Genomic DNA, 23,834 nt, shown 5'->3' with positions numbered 1-23,834 from the left:
AGCGCCAAACCGGGGAGTCGCTTGTACCTATTTTACCGGTAGGTGCCCGGCGCCACCAAGGCATACGAATGCACATGGTGCCTTCCACAGCCACGGTGGATGCTCAACTCGCAACCGCCTGTGGCAGGACATGCCGCCGGACTCTCACCCCCGGCAATGGCGCAACGCGGCATGATGGCCGGGAGCCCCGCCAGATGGACGAAGGTCAGGGGCCCCTCGCAAGGGTAAAGGCAGCTTTCCAGGCTTAGATTCCCCTTTCAATGGTCCGCACTCGACCAGGGACGCCTGTACCCGTTAAAGAAACCGATGGGTGCCCGGCGGTACCAGGCTTCGAACCCAGTACCTCCCGCATACGAGGCGAGTGGTGTACAATGTCCAAGTACATTTAATTGTACAGTGTACAAGAGAAATGAGCCTTAATGCTTTCATAGGTGTGCTAGTTCTGCAAAAAAAAAAAAAAAAAACATGTGGTCACTTTGACTGCATGAGTGAGCAGCCTAATTCGCGTCGAACGGCGTCGAACTGGCGTTATCGTTAGCCATAATTTTGTCAGGTAATCGCTGGTGCCACCCGGTTCAGACTGTTGTCGCACGTGTTGTAATATTTTTGACGCAACTATGACGCAATCGCGCCTCAGCCAACCGAATTAACGCCGGTTTTTATGTATGCAATAATATATACCCTGTTGCCTAAGTACTCTGAACACAGCTTAGGGCTGGCAGTAGGACATGGGAGTAAATAAACTTCGGTTCGAAACACAGTCACTACAAAAATTACAGCGAGGAAAGAAAAATTTGAATGCTGAGGTAACTGTTTTCAGTTTGTTAGGAACAAAAACAACGCTGAGCTCACTGCCGCTCTGAAGTGTTTCGCTGATGAAAGACTCAACTTTCTTGCTATTACGACTAAGTTCCATTGGTAGAACAAACTTTCTAACCAATCATCGCACGGTTTCCAGTGATATTAACTGTGTTTAATTACAATAGGTTGCATTCTAGTGAGGTCCCCTAGCTGCACATCAAGTCTACAATTTTCTTTGGGCGATTTGTTTGTTTTTGCCTCTCGGAAGAAGGAAGTTGTTATAAAGAAATTCTACGCACAATATAAAGTTCGCGTAGAGGTCTGACAGATCTAAAGAAAGCTCGAGCCAGAGAGTGAGAGAAACCCGCCGTGGTGGCTCAGTGGCTAAGGCGCTGCGCTGCTGAGCACGAGGTCGCGAGTTCGATTCTGGGGCGCGGCGGCCGCTTTTCTGATGGAGGCGAAAAGCAAAAATGTCCGTGTGTTCGAGATTTCGGCGCACGTTAAAGATCCCCAGGTGGTCAAAATTAATCCGGAGCCCTCCACTACGGCGCGCCTCATCGCCTTCGCTGCGTCGGTGCGTTAAACCCTACAATCAATCAATCAATCAATCAATCAATCAATCAATCAATCAATCAATCAATCAATCAATCAATCAATCAATCAATCAATCAATCAATCAATCAATCAAAGAGTGAGAGAAATCAGCAAGAGCCACTAACCCGGCACTGTTGCGAAAGCGCTCGCGTTGTTTCAGATTCAGAATTTTTTCCCATGCATGTGTGGTACTCCCAAAGATTTCGCGTTGGTTCTCTCGAATCCTAGCAGACTAACAACGCAGTGAATGTTGCTTACCTATCGCAGTTGTGCTAACGCTGACATGGCCTTTCGGGGCCAGCACTGGTGCAGCAAGCCAGGCAGCCGACCTGCCAAGTGGACCTCGCTGTATTTCCCGTTCACGAAGCTTACGCTCCGCGATAGTGCAGTTTAAACGTTTGGGTGTTGTGCAGGAATTTTCGCGTTCGACTCCTGGCAGCCGTGTTTACGACAACGAAAAAAAAAAAAAAAAAAAAACACCCCGAGAGCTTTTTGCTCGCCGGGGAACTGGCTTCGTTATACCGAAGCTCTCGACTTCTACGCTTCTGCAGGAGGCTTTTTTCCGGCTGGCAAAATCGAGAATTTTTATTTATATAAAGTGTATTTTCTGAAAGACAGTGCCCAGTCGTGAACTAAACAACTGCTGCTCTCCCCCGTTCTGTCGCTTCCGCAGTAATTGGACTTGCCCAGCATGTCGTAAAGTCATATCGAGGGCAGAGAAGTTCGGCCACGGTCACCCAATTGCGTCTCCGAAACAGCGAGACAGGATAAATCAAAGAAGAAAATGGAAAGAAAGAGACGCTGTGGAGACGACGGCAGTGGCGGGACGGAGACCGAGGGAAAACGACCTCAAAATGGCGTTGAATTCGTCGTCGTCGTGTCGAGTGCGCTGTCGGCCCTCCGCTGTGTTGGATGCCGGCCAAATGGAAAGGCCCCGTCGTCGGTCGCAGATAAACACGCACGCCCGGAATGCTTTTTCGGGAATGAAAAGAAAGACAACACACAAAAATTCCAGACATGGAAAGGAGCAAGGGCGAAATCAAAGCGCGTCGGCGGAAAAAGCGGTGGGGCTGGCGGCTGCAGGGCTCGCTTTGCTCTGTGGCGGCGCTTCCACGTGCTCCGGAGGAAGATCCATCTCCCCGTAGCCGGAGCGCGCGTGAGCGCAAATACCCGCTAGTGGCACGCTACGTACGTACATCGCGCTGCGCATCACGCAAGCACGCACGAATCTCCGCTCGGCATTCATCAAGCGGCGCTACAAGCTTGTGCTGCCATGATATGGGGTCAGAACACACAGCATAAAACGTGAAGTGCGCATTGCTACAGTGACACGTGCACCTTGGCAGTTATGCTCCAATTCATCTTGGAAACAGACTGCCAAGATCTATATAGCGAATCAGAATGGGAAATGAGGGGCTCGTTGAAAATAAGACAGAAATAAGAGTTGGCAATCAAGAAAACCCCTGAAAGCAAAGGGGAGGATGTGGTAGGTCATTGAAACATAAACAATTTGGAAAGAAAGAAAGTGGAGAAAAAATGCCCGCCAGGTGGGATCCGAACCCATGACCTCCAGAATACCGGTATGGTACGATAACCACTACGCTACCGGCGGGGCGATTTTCCCCTCCACTTTCTGGGGTATTTATGTTAAGGTATTTTTGTTTCCTGTGCTTGGGGGTGGTAGCCAGCGCCACTCGGACTACTCGGGGTGAAGGGGACCTTCTTTTTAACCCCCGGGCCGTGAATCGAGTGTCTACGACATGTCAAGAGTGGTCGACCAGCGTTGAACCCTGTTAAGCTTCCTATGGCACCAAGACTGCCAGAACAGAGGCCCTCGATCGCTATGCATGTAGCGAATCAGAATGGGAAATGAGGGGCTCGTTGAAAATAAGACAGAAATAAGAGTTGGCAGTCAAGAAACCCTCTGAAAGCAAAGGGGAGGATGTGGTAGGTCATTGAAACAGATAAAGAATTTGGAAAAAAGAAAGGAAGTGGAGAAAAAATGCCCGCCAGGTGGGATCCGAACCCACGACCTCCAGAATACCGGTCTTATTTACCGGTCTTATTTCTATATATATGTATATAAATATATAGTATATATAATCAGAATGGGAGATGAGTGGCTCGTTGAATTAAGACAGAAATAAGGGTTGGCAGTCAAGAATGCCAAGGAAAGCTAAGGGGAGAATGCGGTAGGTCATTTATTATCGTTGAAAGAGATGGAGAATTCAGAAAGGCAAAGAAGGTGGAGAAAAAATGCCCGCCGGGTGGGATCCGACCCCACAACCTCCAGAATACTCGTCTGGTGCGATGACCACTACGCTACCCCCCGGGCTGTTCTCCCCTCCACTTTCTTGGGTATTTATGTTGAGGTATTTGTTTCCTGCGCTTGGGGGTGGTTGCCAGCGCCACTCCGACTACTCGGGAGAGGGGACCTTCTTTTTAACCCCCGGGCCGTGACTCGAGCGTTTACGACATATCGAGAGTGGGCGACCATCGTTGAACCCTCTTGAGCTACCTATGGCACCAGGACTGCCAGAACAAAGACTCTTCAAAGGACGCGCGTGCACGTATTTGGCAATACGTGGGGATGTACACCCTGCTTCGACAGCACTCATCTTGTTCAAGCACCACAATAAAACACCAAGAGAAATCGTTGAGGCATTCCATATTTCCCATCAAAAAGATTGTGTAAGCCAATCCTCGGTAACATTGTTAGATAAGGAACTTTCGCTACTATCCTCGTTGGTGCGAATGGTTGAGCGTACACGTTTTTGCTATTTGCGTCGTTGATGGGTTCATGTGCTGGTGTGCGCAGTGTTGTAGGGTAGAAAAGTGTTTTTCGATTCAGTCACTCAGTTGATAGAAGGCGCTTGCCCGTGTCTTCCTTTCTTTGCCCCCGTTTCTGTGCGCTAAACCTTCAAAATGGACAGAGACCCTCGCTATGCATGTAGCGAATCAGAATGGGAGATGAGGGGATCGTTGAATTAAGACAAAAATAAGGGTTGGCAGTCAAGAATGCCCACTTTCTTTCTGTCTTTCCAAAATCTGCATCTGTCTCAGCGATGATACATGACCTACCGCATTCTCCCCTTTGCTTTCCTTGGTATTCTTGACTGCCAACCCATATATATATATATATATATATATATATATATATATATATATATATATATATATATATATATATATATATATGTATATATCAGTGTGTCGAACCGAAAAAAATACCGGTTCGGTTACGGTTCTGGTTCAGGCGAAATTGTTGCGTTCCGCGGTTCAGTTCCGGTTCGACAAAATCACGTACCGAATTTGTTCGGGAGCTTGAACCCGTTCGCGAACCAGTTCGACGAGTTGAATTATCACTGAAATTAGAAAAAAAAGTTTAGTAGTTTAAAACGACAGTCAAATCAAAATACAAACAAAAATTCAAAATGCTGTTGTTCCCCAAGGGCAGTGGCGCAGTTGCAAAGCAAACTTTAAACAATTACGAGATTAGAAAAACAGATGAAGTGGCGAAGATTTACCACCTACTTTCTCGCCCAGACTTTATGTTGTCCTAGCGACTATTCATAAAGCCACCGCCAAGAAATATGACGAAGGTATATATGATCTGCCCTTTCCTTTTTTGTTGAAATCGCAATCGCCGCTATGAAATCGCCCATCACGCTAACCTTGAAGCCTTACATTTAGGCTTGCGTACTGGCGCGTTCAAATACCAGCGCTTAATACCAATGGCGCACATTATTTATATTTGTAACAAAACAGAAAAATCCTACAACAGGCACATAAATACTACCAATGAATTAAATATTTGGTCACCCTGAATAATTTGTTAGCTGTCACCTTATCGAATGTGTTAGCCACACTTTTTAAAAAGTAAGCTTTAGTTAACGCTCAGGCACTGTGCACATTATTGCTCTGACCACTGCAATTCATTTTGCGATAGCTATACCGGATGTGTGCATTACAATCAGTATGTCATCGTACCGCCTGACACCCGGATATCGTTCCGTGTGTACATTGCGGAATCTTATAACAGATTAGGCTGTTACAAAATGAAAGGGAAATTTGACGCGCCGAGCATGAGATGGGACTTGTTTGGGTAGACGCTCTTTAATTCGTCCACAGCAGTACTCCCCTCCGGAACGAGTAGCAGTAGAAGTAATGTAGCGAGTTGGGCAGTCAGTACAAGTGCACCTTCGAAAAAAAAAAAAAAGATCTGAAAGAGACAAAACTGCCGAACAAGCAGAAAGGATGATCGCTGGGCGAATGGGGCAGTGTGAGGTACCGGCCTGTCTTTCTGCACGTATCATCTGCTTTATTACTGTTTCTGCTTCCAAGACAAGGTCGAAGGCGGCAATTTCTTGCCAAGGGATTAAGTGCACACCTTAACAGTTTTCTCTGACATATCTGTTGTTATTTGTATCTGTAAAAAACGGAACTTGTCCTCAAAAACTCACCACGAAACTCACTTCCTTCGCACTGATGACACGTTTTGTTGTGAAAGGCAGGGCAAAGAAAAGTATAGAACAATATCCACGTTTCGGTGCTTTTTTTTCCTTATTCGGTTTTACTTACTTTTTGCTTAATATTTCAGAACAACGTGATTCGCCATTTCTTTTTCGTTGTTTTCCGTGTAAACACATTAACAACAACAAAAAAAAACTGGCGCATTTGATGCCCCATGCTATATCTCTGCTCCGAGGCGCAGCTTACGTTGCAGGCCGGCAGACTTATTTTAACCATCTGGTGATATTAAACATGGATCAAAATCTCGATACACGGATGTTCTCGATTTCCATCTACTTCAGAAAAACGGTCGTGGGGAAGGGAGATCGAGGCCACTTGTGGTCAGCAAAAAACGGCTTAGCCACTGAGAAACTCCTGCGGTCACACTTGTCAAGTATTAACAATTTGCAGGTGTCGGACCTTTTAAACAAAAATATGAAATGCGAAAAGTTTGCACACATCGGGTGTGGGCTTTCGCTGTTGCGCAGTGGAGCACTCCTGCAGCCTGATTGCTCCAATAAAGTCGCAGCTAGGGAACGGCAAAGTCGTTTTATATCCCCTGCATGCTGCCGAGAATGACATTTCGTTTGGTCAGCTTGCACTACTCTCGCGCTTCCACCAGCAGCAGACCATTGCTACATTGGTGCTCGTTCATTTCCCCTGTTGTTACATAGAGCGTGATAATGTTCAATTGTCTGGAGGGGAAAGTGCGCGAGCGGGTACGAAGTTGATGGTACGCGAAAGATAAAAAGGCCTGCATTGCATTGACTGTGCAATATCAACAACGGAGGGTCGAACCGGTTCGGCATGAACCGGTAACCGTTATGTCTTTTTTCGGTTCAGTTCCAGTTCGGGTTCAGCGTGTTTAAAAAATAATGGTTCGGGTTCAGTTCCGGCAAAAATACCGGTTCATATCCGGTTTTCGGTTCGGTGCGGTTCCGGTTCGACACACTGATATATATATATATATATATATATATATATATATATATATATATATATATAATAAGGGTTGGCAGTCAAGAAAACCTCGGAAAGCAAAGGGGAGTATGCGGTAGGACATTGGGAGGTACTCCGCACCGTTACAGGCGAGGCAGTAAGCCGTTTGACTCTCGTGTACCTCATGGTCGTAGCTTAATGGGTAAGACGACTGACACTAGCTCTGTCTGGTCTACCAGACACAGGCTCGAATCCTGCCTGTGCCAGTGTGATTTTTTGCAATTGTAAATGCTAAGCGCACGGACGCAGACGGACATTGTGCGGTCCTAAGGTGCTGAGCTTAGATTTCAGTCAGCCCAATGAACAAGTAGGGTTTCCTAAAGGCTATTTAACAATGGACCATATTCACACGATCATTCAGGTGATGGAGAAGTGCACGGAGTACAATCAACCCCGATATATAGCTTTCAGATATTATGAGAGAGCATTTGACTCGGTCGAAACCTCAGCACTCATTCAGGTATTACGGAATCAGGGTGTAGATTAGCATTACGTAATACCGTAATTACCCGATTCTAACGCTCCCCCGATTCTAACGCGCACCCGATTTTCCAGGCAAAAAACCGAAAAAACTTGCACTTCCGACTGTAACGCGCAAGGAACTTTGTGAGCAAGAAAAATGAATGCGAGAGAAACGGGCGATTTATTTCCCGAATAATCTCACTCATCTCACTCCTCGTCGCTCTCCGAGAGCTCCTTGTCGCCTTCAGCTGACCGCAACATCTCGCCATCGGTGCCGTCAAGCGCGTTCGCGATGCCACACTTCTGAACGATCGTTCAACCATGTTCGATGGGATCGTGGCCCACGCCTCGCACGCCCATCCCGCGAGCTTCTCCAGAGGCATACGCTTCAGCCAACCGCTCGTTGTGAACGCGTGGGAGCCGCTCGTAAGCCGCGGAAGCGGCGCACCTTCCTTGCCGCTGCTGCCATTGCTGTTATCAAGCACGCAAGTGGAATAATTTGACGATTTGTGTGAACGCCGAAAGAAAAGCCTAGGCGCCTAGATACGAAAAATTGTTGCTAAAAGCTTTGGCGCCATCTTGAGATGGCGATGACGATGGGTGGAACGAAATTTCAGCTGTTTCGGCAGTTTCGGTTTCGTATCCGATTCTAACGCGCATGCGATTTTTCGGCCTTTTTTTGCGAAAAAAAGGTGCGCGTTAGAATCGGGTAAGTACGGTAATACTAGAGGATATCTACAATGGCTCTACCATCGTTCTCCATAAGGGGATCAGTAAAATATAAGGAAGGGCATCAGTCAAGGAGGCACAATCTCTCCAATGTTATTCACAGCATGTTTACAGGATGTATCGAGAACATTGGATTGGGAACAGGTGGGCGTATGGATAAATGTAGAATAAATGTGCCAGATTTGCTGATGGCGTTGCCTTGCTAAGTAACTCGGGGGAAGAATTGGAAAGCATGCTTACCGCACTGGACAAGCAGAGTAGAACCGTGGGCCTGAAAATTAATATGCAGGAAACTTAAGTAATGCTCAATAATCTCAGGAGAGCCCAGTGGTTTGAGATAGGTGGCGAGGCAGTGGCAATCGTGAGCGAATATATCTACTTAGGCCAAGTTGCGAGCCGCGGATCCCAAACATGCGGCAGAGATAATTAGAAGGATAATAATGGGGTGGGGTGCATTCGGCAGGCATTCTAAGATAATGAATGGCAGCCTACCATTGTCATTGAAGAAGAAAGTGCATGACAGCTCACAGCTGTATGTGTGTGTGTGTGTGCGTGTGTGTGTGAGAGAGAGAATGATATATATATATATATATATATATATATATATATAGAGGCAGAAAATAAGGGTTGGCAGTCAAGAAAACCTCGGAAAGCAAAGGGGAGGTTGTGGTGGGTCATAGAAAGAGATGAAGAATTTTTTCAGTCGAAAAGAAGTGGTGAAAAAATGCCCGCCGGGTGGGATCCGAACCCACGACCTCCAGAATACCGGTCTGGTGCGATAACCACTACGCTACCGGCGGGGCTGTTTCCCCAGCACTTTCTCGGGTATTTATGTTAAGGTATCTTTATTTCCTGCACTTGGGGGTGATAGCCAGCGCCACTCGGACTACTCGGGGTGAAGGGGACCTTCTTTTTAACCCTTATTTTCTGCCTGATTTCACGGAGCCCCTCATTTCTCATTTTCTGATTCGCTACATATATATATATATATATATATATATATATATATATATATATATATATATATAGAGAGAGAGAGAGAGAGAGAGAGAAAACGATATTTCTTTAGCACACTGAAGCCGAACCGGAACTGAACCTAAAAATAAGTAACGCCCAGTCGAAAAACACAACAGGAATTTCTGTCGCACAACAGAAATTTCTGTCGCACGACAGGGATTTCTGTTGGGACTACAGGATGGTCTGTCGTGCGACAGGAAGTTCTGTAGTACAACTACAGAAAATATGTCGTACGACAGGCATTTCTGTCGCACGACAGGAATTTCTGTTCGGACTACTGGGTGGCCTGTCGTGCGACAGAAATTTCTGTAGTACAACTACAGAAAATCTGTCGTACGACAGGCATTTCTGTCGCATAACAGGAATTTCTGTTGGGAATGCAGGATGGTCTGTTGTGAGACAGGAATCTCTGCAGAATGATGACAGAATGTCTGTCGTACGACAGAAATTTATGTAGTACAAAAGACATATCTATAATGCGACCGACATTCTGCAGTCCCCACTACAAAAACCTTTCTAATAGAACTACAAAATTTCTGTCGCATGAGACCTTTCTTTGTACTACAGTTATTGTGCAACACCCTGTAGGCACTACACAAACTTCTGTTGGCCCACAGACTGTCCTTCAGCCACTACATTCAGCATTCGGTAATTACCATTATTATCTGCCATGCGACAGATCATTTTGTAGTCCCTGCAGATTTTTATAGTGTGAAAGACAACTTTAGATCCATTGCGAAAGTGTCACATGACAGACCGTTCAGTATTGCTACGAAATCTCTCGCTTACCCTGTCGGAAAACCCCGCGTTTTCCGGCATTAGGAGATCGATGGAATAGCCCGGAAAGAACGGAATACACAGGAAAACGCCGCGCTGAACGACAACAACGCGGGGAGGTTGCTGGAGAGCATCGAATAACATGGGGACATTGCCTTTAGGGACAGGGCTTCAGCCAATGTGAAGGGGATATCACGAACGGGATAGTCCGGGACGGTATGGTGCCGCGGCTTGGCTGGACACGGGAATGCCGCGCGCCGCGATCGACGCAGATGCTCAGAAACTTGGTGTTTGCGGCCCGTGCGGGGCCGCTAAATCCCACTTTTTTAGCGTGCGCTGCACGGAAACAATGCTGCGTGCGAGTGACGGTCATCTCGTTGAATTGCATTGCAAGCGTCTGTTGTAATGAACGTTTGTTGCATTGCGGCCATTAGCATTCCGGCTGTGTTGGAAAAAACCTTCGCTACAAATTTGCAATTAACAACACAACTTAGCACAAATCAGACTAATGTTGGAGCATCTAAGCGTAGCCCCATAATAAAAAAAAAAAATGGATACATAGAGAACTTCGGAAATTCCTTGGGTTCTTTGACTGAATTGAAATTGCGTATATTGTACTGTGGACAATGTTTGATAAAAGAATCAGGCAACAAGGGTAGCCCCTCGGCAAAACGGACGCATAAAAAACAAGCAAGATGTGCTTTTTGAAGACGTGGTGTAATAATTGCAGTGCACATTCTGACATGTATTTCTGGGTGTTTTTGAGAGCCCCATTGTTTCAATCTGCGTGCTGTTGTTTTATTTTTTTAGCGAGCAATTTGTATATTTTAACGCGAAACATGTGTCCAATCAAGCCGAAATAGTTAAAATGAGATTTTAAAAACAGCGAACCAGTTGCCGCTACCTGTGTGAAAAAAAAAAAAAAACGGCGCCAGTGAACTCGCTGCCGAGATGTGTTAAAAAAATTAATGTAGAAAGAAAGAAAACGCGCGCCTTCCCTCTAGCCCGGCCCTTCGGAAGAAGTTCGGGGAAGCATCGTCACCACTGAAGGCATGTCGCGGCGCGGCAGAACTCGCGGGACGGGGAGACCAGAATACGAAGAATCGAGAGGGGTGCGGAGGGGTCGCGAAACGACTTCTCGTGATCGGCCGGTTCCCTCCTTACCCTTCCTTTGTTCCCTCCTGCTTTTCGTCTCCCGGTCAAAATTTGCGGTGGCTGCGTGGCCCAGTGGCTCGTTCACATTTCACATCGGCGCTTTGCCTAGTTGAAGTTAGGCTTAACTTTTTTGTAAAAACGTGCATCTTATGTCCCCGCGGAGTGTCAGCAGCAACATTTGAAGCTTCGGAAGCTGTGGTAAAAGCAAGATCAGTGGTCCGGATTTCAAGCATCTCGATGTGAGAACTCCTCCAGCGACGACTAACCGGGGTGCTTGGGATAATTGGCACTTTAATGTGAGTGAATGCGACGAATCTCGCAGGCAGCGTGATTTGGAATACGTGCGATGTGCTTCGACAATCGACTGAACTTGCCACGATCCCTGCGTGACTTCGGCAGGTATCGTGCGTGCATACTCTTCAAGATAGTGCAGCACCACAGAGACGTGCGCTTTTCGCCACAGGATATCCTTCCACCCCTTGCTGTGCGAATGCAACGGAACAAGGTTCACAAAGGCAAGCATTCCAGCTAAAGATTGACTTTCCATTTTAATTTTCTCACGTTCTCTCACGTTTTGCAGTGTAAAAAAATATTTGTTCACTTGTGTTTTAATGGCCCTAATATAAGGAACAAATTTTCGAATGGTTATTGTCGATGCTCGTTTAATAAAAATTATTTGTTTGGTGTAACAGCAACATAAGAGGGCAGTAAAAGCATCTCCATGACAAAAAGTGAAGCCGCGGTAGTGCCCAGGAACAGTGTTGTAAAAAGATGAAAATAAAATGGATAAGCACCGCAAACTGCTTTTTTTTTCGGACTGTCATCAGGCATGTGCAGTCTGCGTAACATCAAACTTTTGTATTGCATGCACGAAAATACCACTAGTTGCATTGCTTAAATGCCTTTTGGTTCAGCTTTCTGAAATCAGTTATTCACTGAAAACAATTTCAAGATTGTACCAGAAAGGCAAGAATGACCTCAAATGCTTATGTTTGTTGGTCATATTTTTATGGAAATTGTTATTGAAATTTTGAAATTGAAATTGAATGAAATTTTATTGAAATCCTGCATACTTCAGGTACTTAATAGAAAAAAAAACGGGAATTAAATTTCTTATGCCAAACAAGTTGAAATTGGAGACATGACAGGATTTACTACGAAAACAGACATGACAGGATTTTCTACCGACTACAGAACAGGATTTACTACAGACTACAGGGCAGGATTTACTACAGACTACAGGACAGGATTTACGACAGACTACAGGACAGGATTAACTACAGACTACAGGACAGGATTTACTACAGAATACAGGACAGGATTTACTACAGACTACAGGACAGGATTTACTACAGACTACAGGATAGGGTTTACTACAGACTACAGGATGTCCCATTCCCTCACAGGATCATTCTGTCGTATTTTTCTGTTGTGTTTTTCGACTGGGCGGTTACCGGTTCACGATAAAACGGTTCGACTATCCTCTTTACGTACCACCAGCTTAGTGATCATCCATGGCTTTAGTACAATCACAACATTATCAATGCCCTCCCTATTCGTGGCCGCAACTCGAGGAAAGAAATGCGCACCAATATTGAAATAGGATGTTTCTCCTGGCCGTCCGCAGGATATCCCACTATTGGCTGCGTACAGGCGATATAGAACATACGCTTTGCGCTTCAAGGTACAGGTCTCGCTGCGACTGTACAGTTGTACATCAACACAAAGCGAACGATAAAGCAACGAAAGAATGGGTTTTTGATGATTACCTTGCTCAATATTTTACTTTTATGTATACCACTATAAAAACAATATTTGCCCTAATTTGTTTTAAATCGTTGGAAGGGCAGCAGTGTCTTGTGTACTAGCTCCCTTAATGGATTGATAAATAAAGCTTTAATTTCGTCAAAAAAGGGGCAAGGAATACTGCGTTATTCATCACGGGGCGTGGCGACTAGACCATGCCTTCTAGCAACCTACAGTGTTTTTGTCAAGGCCCAAACTTGCATCGACGGGTCGGTGCTGAGCACCGCGCCCTCCAACTGCCCTGAATTGGGTAATTTCAGACCGCTAGGAGGCGGGTGAACTCAACCTTGTCTTTCGGCTTTACACATCGAGCATTAGGGGCGGTAAGCTCCTTTATAAATCAATGGTAATTTTCAGGTGGCATAGATTTATTTAGTTTAGAGCTGACTCCGGATGGCTTGCTGGATATTGTTGAGAGATATATGAGGTTGATGATATTTATTTATGTTTAGGCGGTAGCGCATAACTATCTGATGGTACGTTTTCTCATGCCTTCACTGACCGATCTGATGGACAAATCACCCACATCCCGGTTGACAAAAAAGCCCGCGCAATACAAAAAAAAAAAATGTACAGGGGCAGGCAGGTCACCAGACTGCTGCACCGCGAAACAGCGACCCACATCCTAAAAGTGCCTACTTGTCGCATTTTAAAATTCCTGGGGATGCAGAGGATTGCATGGTGCTCTCAAACTGTGACATAAAAGGGCTTATATTACTCTTGGCAAAGTGCCGTTTCACCAATCAGCTTCTGTATAGAGGGGAAGCCGAGTATAGAGGCTCGTTGAATAAAAGAGCGGCTGTAGAGGATGTTTACGCATTAGTAGACAACTGTCACAATTTTTGTACCACTTCTTGTAGATTTTTAGGGGTATAAAAACGCAGGTAGAATTTGCTTTTCCTGGGCGTGAACGGAAGCTCCATATCGAAGTCGCCAAAGTTCGTGGTCGGCGCAATTCCCCTGCTGATTCTACATACACGCTGAACGCAAAATAAACCGTGACCTTGTTTTATTTGAAAGACATAGCCTTTGGTAACGCACGCTGTACCGCCCACGCAGGACGTTACGTTCACCAGAAACGATAATACGTATTGAAAAACCTTCCAGCTAGGCTCAAACCAACGTCAGCGGTGGCGTAATGTGGGAAAACAGATTTATCAGGCACTTAATTTCACGTTAGCAATCAAGACGTATGGTAAAACAAGATAGGGGGCACCACTAAATCTCACAAACCTGGATTTTAGCTGTGGCTTTGGTGGGCGGCGGCAATCGCATAAGTCCCCGTGATGTCATAAGGGCTGTGCAAAAAACTCCTCTTGAACGGCAACAACTTCCTTTATTTTCCCTATTACCTAGCCAATTTGTTTAAAGTTGTCATTATTATCGACATCGTTGCTATTGAAACAAAGCCATCTTTTTAATGAACCAAACTGGTATTTGTTTTGGTCGCGGTCCCTGTGAACTACAAACTTAGTTTTTTTTTTTTCGCACTTAGCTATAATTATTCGTTCCGAACTTGTTCGCAAACCGGTTCGGTGTGTAGTTTAGTCCAGCTGGAACTGAACCGGGACGAAATTATTTCGCCCGAAACCCGAACCGTAACCGAACCGTTATTATATATATATATATATATATATATATATATATATTCATTGAAACAGATAAAGAATTTTTGCAAGAAAGAAGAAAGAAAGAAATATAAATACCCGAGAAAGTGGAGGGGCAAAACAGCCCCGCCGGTAGCGTAGTGGTCATCGCACCAGACGCGTATTCTGGAGGTCGTGGGTTCGGATCCGACCCGGCGGGCATTTTTGCTCCACTTTCTTTCTTTCTTCCAAAAATTCTTTATCTGTTTCAATTACCTACCGCATCCTCACCTTTGCTTTCATTGGCATTCTTGACTGTCAATCCTTATTTTCTGTATTATTTCAACGAGCCCCTCATTTCCCATTCTGAGTCGCTGCATGGATAGCGAGTGTCTCTGTTCTGGCGGTCTTGGTGCCAGAGATAGCTTAAGAGGGTTCAACGCTGGTCGACCACTCTCGACATGTCGAAGACGCTCGAGTCACGACGGGGGGGAGGGGGGGGGGGTAAAAAAGAAGGTCCCTGTTAAGTTCGGGCCCCTCACTTATTATTTAAAACCGCCCGGCAATTAGATATCTTCCGCTGGGGTTAGCTTGTTTACCTGCATTGTGTTTGTTTCCCCGCCGGCCGAGCCGCTTATGGTCACCAGATCCAACGGGTCATTAGATCCAACGAGTCAGGAGATCCACTAGGTCACGTGATGCCCGAGTCAGAAGATCCAATGAGTCAAGAGATCCAACCGAGTCACTAGATCCAACGCGTCACTAGATCCAACGAGCCATTACATCCAAAGGGAGTTAGGCGCGAGGGGCGTAGGGAGAAACCGCGGAGGCTTCTTTGTTATTCGCCTTGCTTTTTGTGTCCACCCGGCGATCAGGCCCGGCGACGACGCATACAAACGCGTCGGTCACTTCATAATAGCTGAAAGCCACGTAAGCTTTCGAAGAAGGATTTTCTTGCGAGAATCCCCGAAGCGGACGGGAGCTGAAGGTTGGTCAGGGGGTCAAACATTGGGTGAAAGTTAGGAAGAGGTCACCAGACGTTCTGTCTGTGATAGTTGCACTGCTCAAAGTTATTGGGCGAAGTTCAGTTCGTCACGCGTCTGAGCCTGGCGACTTGGCGGCTGGGATACGTCGTTGGGCAGACGGCCAGGTTTTGTTAGGCGCCCCATGTGTCTACAAAGGAAAGGAATTCTGGCGGCGCGGAGCACAAACATAGGCGTGCACGGTATGACAATACTTTAAGACGTGTCGCCCGAGAGCCGATTCCCGGAGCTGGGTCTGCTTTTGGTTGGTTGGTTTTCATTTCTGTTATATTTGTGTTTTGCGGAATACCTTTGGGTTTCTGTATGAGAGTGAGAGAGGTGGGTCACGTGTCTATTTTGAACCCACCTAGCTTTGTTTGTCACAGTGGCCAATCAGTGGCCCAGTGTGAGCTAATAATGAGCCTTCCTCACTCTCAAGTTGTGACGTCCCTTGTGTGGGCGGGGTTTTGTTGGTAAAACCGAGGTGTTTGATGTTTGTGGAGGAGGGAGGAGACAGAGAACAGAGGAGAGGTGGAGAGCGGCGGGCTCCCGCTTGACGCGGGCATTGCCCGACCTCTTGTTTGCGATCACGAGCCACGAGTTGTAAATACGTAATGTAAATAAATTGTACATACTGTACATTTGGAGTTTATTTGGAATAGACCGCCGTCGGCTATGTGCCGTCGGCCAACGAGCCAGCGAGACGTCGTTCATCGGTTCATCTCTTCGATCAGCGATAATCGACTTCGGCCGACCGATCCAATACCTTCTGAAAATTTAACTGTCCCCTTCACCCCGACTAGTCCGAGTGGCCGCTGGCTACCACCCTTAATCGAAGACAACAAATCCCTTAACATAAATACCCGAGAAAGTGGAGGGTAAACACAGCCCCGCCGGTAGCGTAGTGGTCATCGCACCATACGCGTATTCTGGAGGCCGTGGGTTCGGATCCCACCCGGCGGGCATTTTTTCTCCACTTTCTTTCTTCCAAAAATTCTTTAACTGTTTCAATGACCTACCGCATCATCCCCTATGCTTTCCTTGAGATTCTTGTCTGCCAATCCTTATTTTCTGTATTATTTCAACAAGCCCCTCATTTCCCACTCTGATTCGCTATATATATATATATATATATATATATATATATATATGTTTGTGTGTGTGTGTGTGTGTGTGTGTGTGTGTATGTATGTATGTATGTATGTATGTATTTTCCGACATGAATATGTGAGCAGTATAGCCCGAAAACTGCTACGTATAAGCAGCGTGCTGGTTAGGCACAAGCTTGGGGTCAAATAGCGTTCTTTTTTAAATCCCATTGAATGATCCAACATTGCCGGAGCAGAGTATAATTAGGTGTGAATTATTCAGTAAAAATGTTCCTTTACCGTTATGTGTTTTCCGCTTTATCTTCCACTTAGGCAGCATGCTTCCCTTGCGATGTAAGGGCTTCTGCTTTTTTGTAATTGCACACGAAGCGGGAAGCGCAGCTCCTGCCAAGCGTGCCATCAGGCAGCATGGTAGGACATTGAAGGGCAGCTCTGAGACTTCAGCTCTCCACGAGAAGTGTGTTAAGCAAACTTCCGTTTTTGAAATTTTTCAAGGGCACAGTAAAGGATTACCGCCGAAAGAAGAAAGGAAGACGCTCCGCCCTATAGACCGAGCTTTTTGCGGTGCCTCGATAGTTGCGCGGAGAAAAATGTGGAGCGTGAAATCTCTGTACCGCGCTGTTACTCTGCCCCGATAGTAGTACGTACCTTCCCCACCCCCTCCCCCCTCCCCTGGCTTCGATTATTTTTCATTGTAAAACCCGTTTTTATCCTGCCTTCGTGTGTGTCCGCACGGACCACGCACGAGTCGACATCAGCAGCGTATGCCTTCTAAAGGAGAAAACGTGTGTTGAAAAAACAATGCGAAAAGCCGACCTCTTTCTGGCAGATCGTTGGTGCATTTTATTGCTACTGATTCCGCGCACGCATCCGTCGAAGGGCTGCAGATGCCTCAGCGTTACGCAGAGCCAGCCGGTATTCAATATCGATGGAAGTTTCTGGAAATAGGAACGAAGGAGGAAAAGAAAAGAAAACGACGTCTGAGCTAACGTACACGCGTGTGCGGGAGGTTGGATTCAGGCCAATCTCGACCGTTAAGAAGCCGTGCAAACGGAGCGGTTTAGGTATCCGCGATGGTGCACGTAGATGAAGGCCACGAGCCCTCTGACCTGCCTCTTTCGCGTCGCAGTGGCGGCAGGCTTTAAGTCTCCCCAAGCGTTCAGATTACGCATGTTTCACGCGCCGAAGCTACACCTCGGCAATGAAGCGCGCTGTAGTGGAGGACTCCGGATTCATTTTGACAACCTGGGGATGTTTAACCGGCGCCGCAATCTCGACTCACGGGCGTTTTCGCTTCTCGCCTCCATCTGAGAAGCGGCTGCCGTCGCGGGGATCGAACCCTCGTCCTTGGGCTCCGCAGTACGACGCCTTAGCCACTGGGCCACCGCGGCGGGTTCCCCTAACGTTACTTTTCCTTCGCACATTGTTCCGTGTTTTAACTGGCTGAGGTCTCGTAGCTAGGAATATTTGTGTTTTCAGCTGGAGTTCTATTTGCTCTGTTTCTCAGTTACCAGTTGTTCGGCTGTCCATCTACAAAGCAGCGAGGTTTACTCGCTTGAATCTAGGCTCAGTAAAGCAATGTCGCTTCAGTATGACTTTGCACCGAAGGAAGCTGCTCTCGTATTTCAAATAAAACACGAAGTAGACAGCGCAGCAAGTCCTGTGGTTCTAAGCATCGTACAGCACTTATCGCCGACGAGTTGAAGCCAGCTTTCATGATATTCAGTGACGGCAGGCTGCGAATGAGCGCCTCTTGGCCTAACATCGAGGTCGACTGTAAATAGCCCCGACATCATACAGCACAAGAAACGCAACTGAGAGCAAGGGAGCCGTTGAGCGACGTGGCGTCCGGAGTAGATCGGAAGTGACTCGGAAGGGTCTGCCTGCTCTCCCAACCGGCGCGCCCCTTCGCCGGGTAGTGCTTCGCGAGCGATTTATTATTTAGGGATCCACCTCTGGCCTGGATCAGGGCGGCTGTTAATCCGGGCTGTCAGATTAACGGGAGCGTCCATTTGCTGCAGCCGGCAGCAGCGTCCGAAGGAGCCGATCGGGACCCGCCTTGGCCCCATTACGACGGCCGCACAACGTGGCGGAGACCTGATGGGCCCGCTGGGTCCGCGGAACGGCTGGACGCTACTGCCCTCGGGGCACTGTTTCGTGCATCATCATTAGGCCACTCGCAATTAAACGACGCCGGGCTGCTGGAGTCCCACGGTAGACAGACGGTAGCACGTGCGAAGGGACCCCGGGGCGCGACTGCTGCTGTCACAGGCAGGAAAGCTGATCCCCACTGTCAACTGCTGCGTGTTCGAGCAACATCTGGTGTACGGCTCACGCGCTCGGTTTCTATTAGCTTTTTTTTTTTTGCGAGTTTCTGTAAGAGCAGCATTACAGCGAACAGCTGTATAACCAACAGAATATGCTGCGTGGATCCGGATGGGCGCACATGTCGGATCCCAATTGTTGGCACTGTCTGTGACGATACTCAAGGGAGATAAATACGGTGTTTATTCTGCAGGTGCCCCCTCCCCTCTGTGTAGAGAACAGATATGCCTGAATGCCTCACTGAGACCTCATGCCGAACGGTCGCACTCCACAATGATACTACACATAGCTTACAGGTTGAAAGGACGCTCATAAACGTGACTCCGCCTATCCACGTTGTTGTGAAAGGGCCACACGGAATGTGTACTGGTGCGACGGTAGTGAGGTGTACTCTTCGAGAATCTGATCGTGTTTTTCTTACAGGGCAGCTGCTTAATTCTCACCCAGCCCCCGAATGATTCACTGGCGTGCAAATTGTCGCTGAAAGTACGTCACGTCGAGGTGCGCTAGCGTTGGGGCGGAATGGAGAAGCGCCTCTACGTAGGGCCTCAATGATCCGTGCGAGGGCCAAGTCGGGCTCTCTCGCCCGCCCCCGCGCATGCCCCTGTAGGGCGGCGTCGCCATACCCACCTACGCGACGGATTTGCGCTGACGAGCGTGCCAGGCCTGGCGGATCCTTGTGCTTCGTAAGGGCAATATGCTGTGCGGGAAAGCAAATAAGAAAAAAAATCTATCACAAATGCGGCGGGGCATCTGGCAGACAAAGCAGCAGGTGGAAAGCTCCGTTTCCAGCGAAGAAGGGAGGGGGCAAACGACCGAACAGCTCGCTGCGAGTCTGCCGCGGGCACCTTATCGTGGCACGCCTACGCACTGTTACCGGCAACTGCGTCTGCTTCGTTTTACTCCTAACTTGCACCGTCCTCTTGCTCCAGCCCCGCTTGCGAGAAATTCTCCGCTTGCGGAGGGCGCACAAAAAAAGACGCTGCGTAGAAAAAGGGGCGCACATGACATGACCAAGGGCGCCGCAAGCCAGAAATGGAGTTCATGCCCGGCCGCCTCGGAATGCTCTTTCGTCTTCGCTAAAATGGTGCGACGAGACGCCATCTCCCTTCTTCGGCCCGGGTGGCGTTCCTCAACATTCGTGCCACACGAATCTTGTTTCGTGCCATGGGTGTTCGTCGCTGCGTTTTGTTGTCGCTTAATGCATCCCTCGGTTGCGGCACTGCGGGCACCGTGTGCAGGCACTTGGTCGCCGTGAAATAGAACACCCTCTCCCATATTCGGCTGCCAGCCGCGACCTCGTGGAACGCGTTGTTGGGAACGTGCGAGAATGCTTAGCGAATGCGCGCGCTTTCTTTTCTTGTTTGGTTTTGTTCCTTTGTGCGTTCCTGTTATGCGCGAGCGGTTGGCGCCTTTTGCTGATGGTTGTAACGCGGCCCCATGGGTAGCCGTCGTGTCCTATGGGAGGGCTGTAATTGTTACCTAATACGACAAATCACCGCGCCATTATGCGTTAAACTTGCAAATGCGGGCTGTTCGGACGTAACGTAATGCCAGGAGAGCGTGCGCGGGCGGCACTTCCAGGCTATGTGATCCCAACACTCTCTCTCTGGTGGGCGCCACGCGAGAGGAACAGGTTTTGTGTAGGAAACGCTCATTTTGTCCACGAAGCACGTCTCGCCACACATAGCGTATCAGGCCACTAGCTCATGTTAAATCTCAGATGCTTGCCAGGCAAACACGAAAAAGTTCTAGAAGTAATCTTGACGTGATGTAATCGAGAGAATGGAAAAGGCAACTTCCCTCTGTTACCTTGGTGACCGCTCAAAGAAACCATTAACAAAATCCTCTCCCTTCTCCTGTTTTTACTGCGAAGCAGTATGTGTCTCGCCCACCCAATTTTCATTCCGGTGAAGTCGATTTACTCGGCGCCGCTCCGGTACTCCTCCTCGTCACGGCCGACCCCTCTTTTAGAACGATTATCGCAACGGTTATTCCCCTCGCCACCACCAATGCCTCATTCGCAAAATGCGCAGTCGGCTGACAGCGGCCGTAGCGCCGTTATCAGATTATTGCGGAGAATCAACAGCAGCGCGAATGGGTGTAAAAACACCCGAAAGTCACCGAAAGCCGCGACCGTTGCTGCGTCAAATTCCACCTCGCCCATTATTAGATGCTGGTCCGTACCGATTGAAAGCAACTTGCCCCGTTGGAACACCGGCGTAAGCACATCATTCTGCTTTAGCTTGAACGCCATTACGAGCAACATTGTCGCGTCGGCGGCCCTTGTTGACCAGCTGGTCATAGTTCTTCTGGCGGAAGAGTAATAATGGATATCAGTCTGACCGCATATAAAGTCTTTCTCTCTCCCTTGGTGCTGGTCCCGGAAGCGGCCGCATGTGGGACCGTTGCGGCTCTATATATGGACTCTAAGCTGATTGGACTTGCGCATGGACTTGAGTTCAACTGCGCACTCTGAACTCTGCGCCTAGTGGATTGTGGGAACGGACTTGTGCTTCGTGTTGGCAGTGGGGACCGTGTTGTGGGGCGCGCTTGTGGGCGCGACATGGCGGACGATGTTCGGTTCCTGGTGCAGGACATTGTGGTCGGCAGACTGTGATGTTTTGGTGTGGTTGGCGGGGGTCTATTGGGACTTTTTAGGGACTTTTTCGGGACTTCGTAGTTGATATTGTGCTTTATATTTTGGGGAGAGGGGGGAGGACTGTGCGCTGCACGTCTTTCTTTTCGGTGATGTATGGAGGGCTTGGCAGGTATGGCAGAACAGTGGGGCGTGGGCGGGTTGGGCTCGGAGTGTGTTATCTGAGGCACTTTCTCCCCTTCCGTTCATGACTCAACTCCATGTGGGTGCTCTGTTGCGTTGTTTTCCAGCCGAGCAAAGCAAAAGCCTCACTATTTTTCTTTCTTTCTTTTTGTAACCCATTGGCTTTTTTCTAAAAGGTTTTGGAGCTTCCGCTTCCCGTTCTTTTATTTTTCTGGTCGGCATTAACCTGCTATAGCACAGCTGGTGAAGGGTTGTTCCCGTTTTTATTAGGTTGCTTTTATTTTTGTAGGGAACTTTTTTTTTTTTCATTTTTTCCCCCTTCGCTGGTGTATTTCACGGCTAAATATTCACGGCGGAGTAGGCGGGCACGGTTTGCGGTGGAGAGAGGGGACATGAACGCACAGCAGGGCTTAACCGATGCCACTATCGATGACATACAGGTTGTGGTGGTGGTAGATATAAGCGTGCACGAGTCTCGTGGCTCAATGCGTCCTGTCAGCTCTCCTCCGCAGTCGAGCTATTTGGGTCTGGGTTGGTGCGTTGCGCAGATAATAAGATGCCTACAACAGGGCAGCGAAAGGGACAGCCACGTGTGTGTCCGTTAGAATACATTTCGAGGCCTTCTAGGTATTAGCCGCTATGGGACGGACAGATGAACGAAAATTGAGGAAGCGTCAGCCCGAACAGAAGCGTGAATGGGCGCGGAAACAACGGAAAGCCGCTTCCGCCGCCGTTGCCGCCTCAAATTCCGGCTGTTTGGGTAGCTGGGAATCTCTCCCGTATTCCCAGCAACTGGCCTGCTTGGAACGCCGATGTGGGCCAATATCACTTGTTCAGCTTAAACGGTTTTCAGAGCGACATGTTCGAGGGTGTCTTTCACTTCTAAGCACCCGCTCAATACCGGTTGCCGGTATATGCGTGCACGGATTGGGAGTGGAGGGAGGGGAGGGGGGCACGCGCAGCTAAAGGTTTCGTGCCCTTACTGATGACTTGTCCGTTGTGTTTGGTTGAGGTTTAAACGTGGCCGTCAAACAGCACAATGCGAGCGGTCCGGTGTCCTCAGTGGTTGAGTGGATTGGGTTGGCGTGTTACATAAACAGGAAGATGCCTACAACGCGGCAGGGAAACAGACAGCTCTACGTTTTTCCGCTAGAATAAAGCTCAGGTCTTTTCAAATTTCGTTCATGTGATTGGCCGGGAAGCATGCTCAGTCGTACATTACAAAAAAAAAAAAAACGCGTTTTGTTTCGTGCACTCCGTGGAGGGCGTGCAGCTTCGCAGGTAATCCGTTTTCAGAGTCGAGGAGCACTAATTTTTTTTCTTCCATTTTTGCCTGGATTAACCCAGGCAAATGAATATTTTAAAGGGACCCTGCAACACTCTGAGCAGTGCAAGTAAACCTGCGCGACGTTTAGATTACACTGCCAGGAATACCTGAGCCAAATATACGCGTGCACGTGAAGCGGTGAGCCCGCAAATCGCTGTGAAAGACGCGGAAAACCAATCACGCTCTCCAATTTTCTTCATTTGCACCCCTGACATAGCCTAAACGACGCCATTACGGCCATGGCTGTCCTATTGGCTGTCGCTGGTCTACTTCGCGGCTTATTTCTCTCATTTCCTGTAACCATCCGCCGTCGTCGGCGCTGTGTAGCAACCTCTTCTATGCCTGAACCTGTACGCACAGTTTTGGCGTTTATTTTGTGTTTTGTGCACGCGATATAGTTTGAGTGACCAACTCAATACTTCCCTTTTAACAAGAACGCTCGACAACAAACGTTTATTGCTTCAAAAACGCCCTACCAGCCTGAGCACGCGCTTGCGAGCAGGCAGCCCTACCTGCATTTTGTGGCACCAGACCGGAAATAGACCCCTCCACGTTGCGTAGAAAATTACATATCGAAGGCCGCCGACAAGAACGCCGCGAGCCGCCCCACTCTCCGGGAGAGAGCGCTCAGCTTTCGTCGCGTTGTCCGCGGGCGAGTTAAGCGCTGGACACATGTACGATTGGTACACACGATTCGCATGCGACTGATCGTTACGACTGTCGCCACGACTAGTCGTACGCGTGAATTTGAGACACATGACCCGATGCGCGCATACGATGCGTCGTCGGCGTCGCTCCGCCCACTGTTTTTTCTCCATGGTCAACTGCGAC

General features: G+C 48.1%; 1 protein-coding gene and 2 non-coding genes across 6 annotated transcripts in view; all 3 read left to right on the top strand.

Annotated features, from left to right (window-relative positions):
* The window catches only part of LOC144155748 (uncharacterized), an 83,764-nt gene that overhangs the window by 9,697 nt on the left and 50,233 nt on the right, over positions 1-23,834 (top strand). The window lies entirely within an intron of this gene.
* Trnat-cgu (transfer RNA threonine (anticodon CGU)) lies at positions 14,586-14,658 on the top strand. Its single transcript has one exon. It is a non-coding gene; the product is annotated as a tRNA-Thr (tRNA).
* On the top strand, positions 16,351-16,423 carry Trnat-cgu (transfer RNA threonine (anticodon CGU)). The gene has a single exon. It is a non-coding gene; the product is annotated as a tRNA-Thr (tRNA).

The sequence above is a fragment of the Haemaphysalis longicornis genome, unplaced genomic scaffold (genome assembly GCF_048455015.1).
Source record: "Haemaphysalis longicornis isolate Haplotype H1 unplaced genomic scaffold, Haemaphysalis longicornis Haplotype H1 scaffold_1, whole genome shotgun sequence".
NCBI classification, from domain to species: domain Eukaryota; kingdom Metazoa; phylum Arthropoda; class Arachnida; order Ixodida; family Ixodidae; genus Haemaphysalis; species Haemaphysalis longicornis.
The sequence above is the reverse complement of the archived record's forward strand: the minus strand, read 5'-3'. Positions and strand labels throughout refer to the sequence as shown.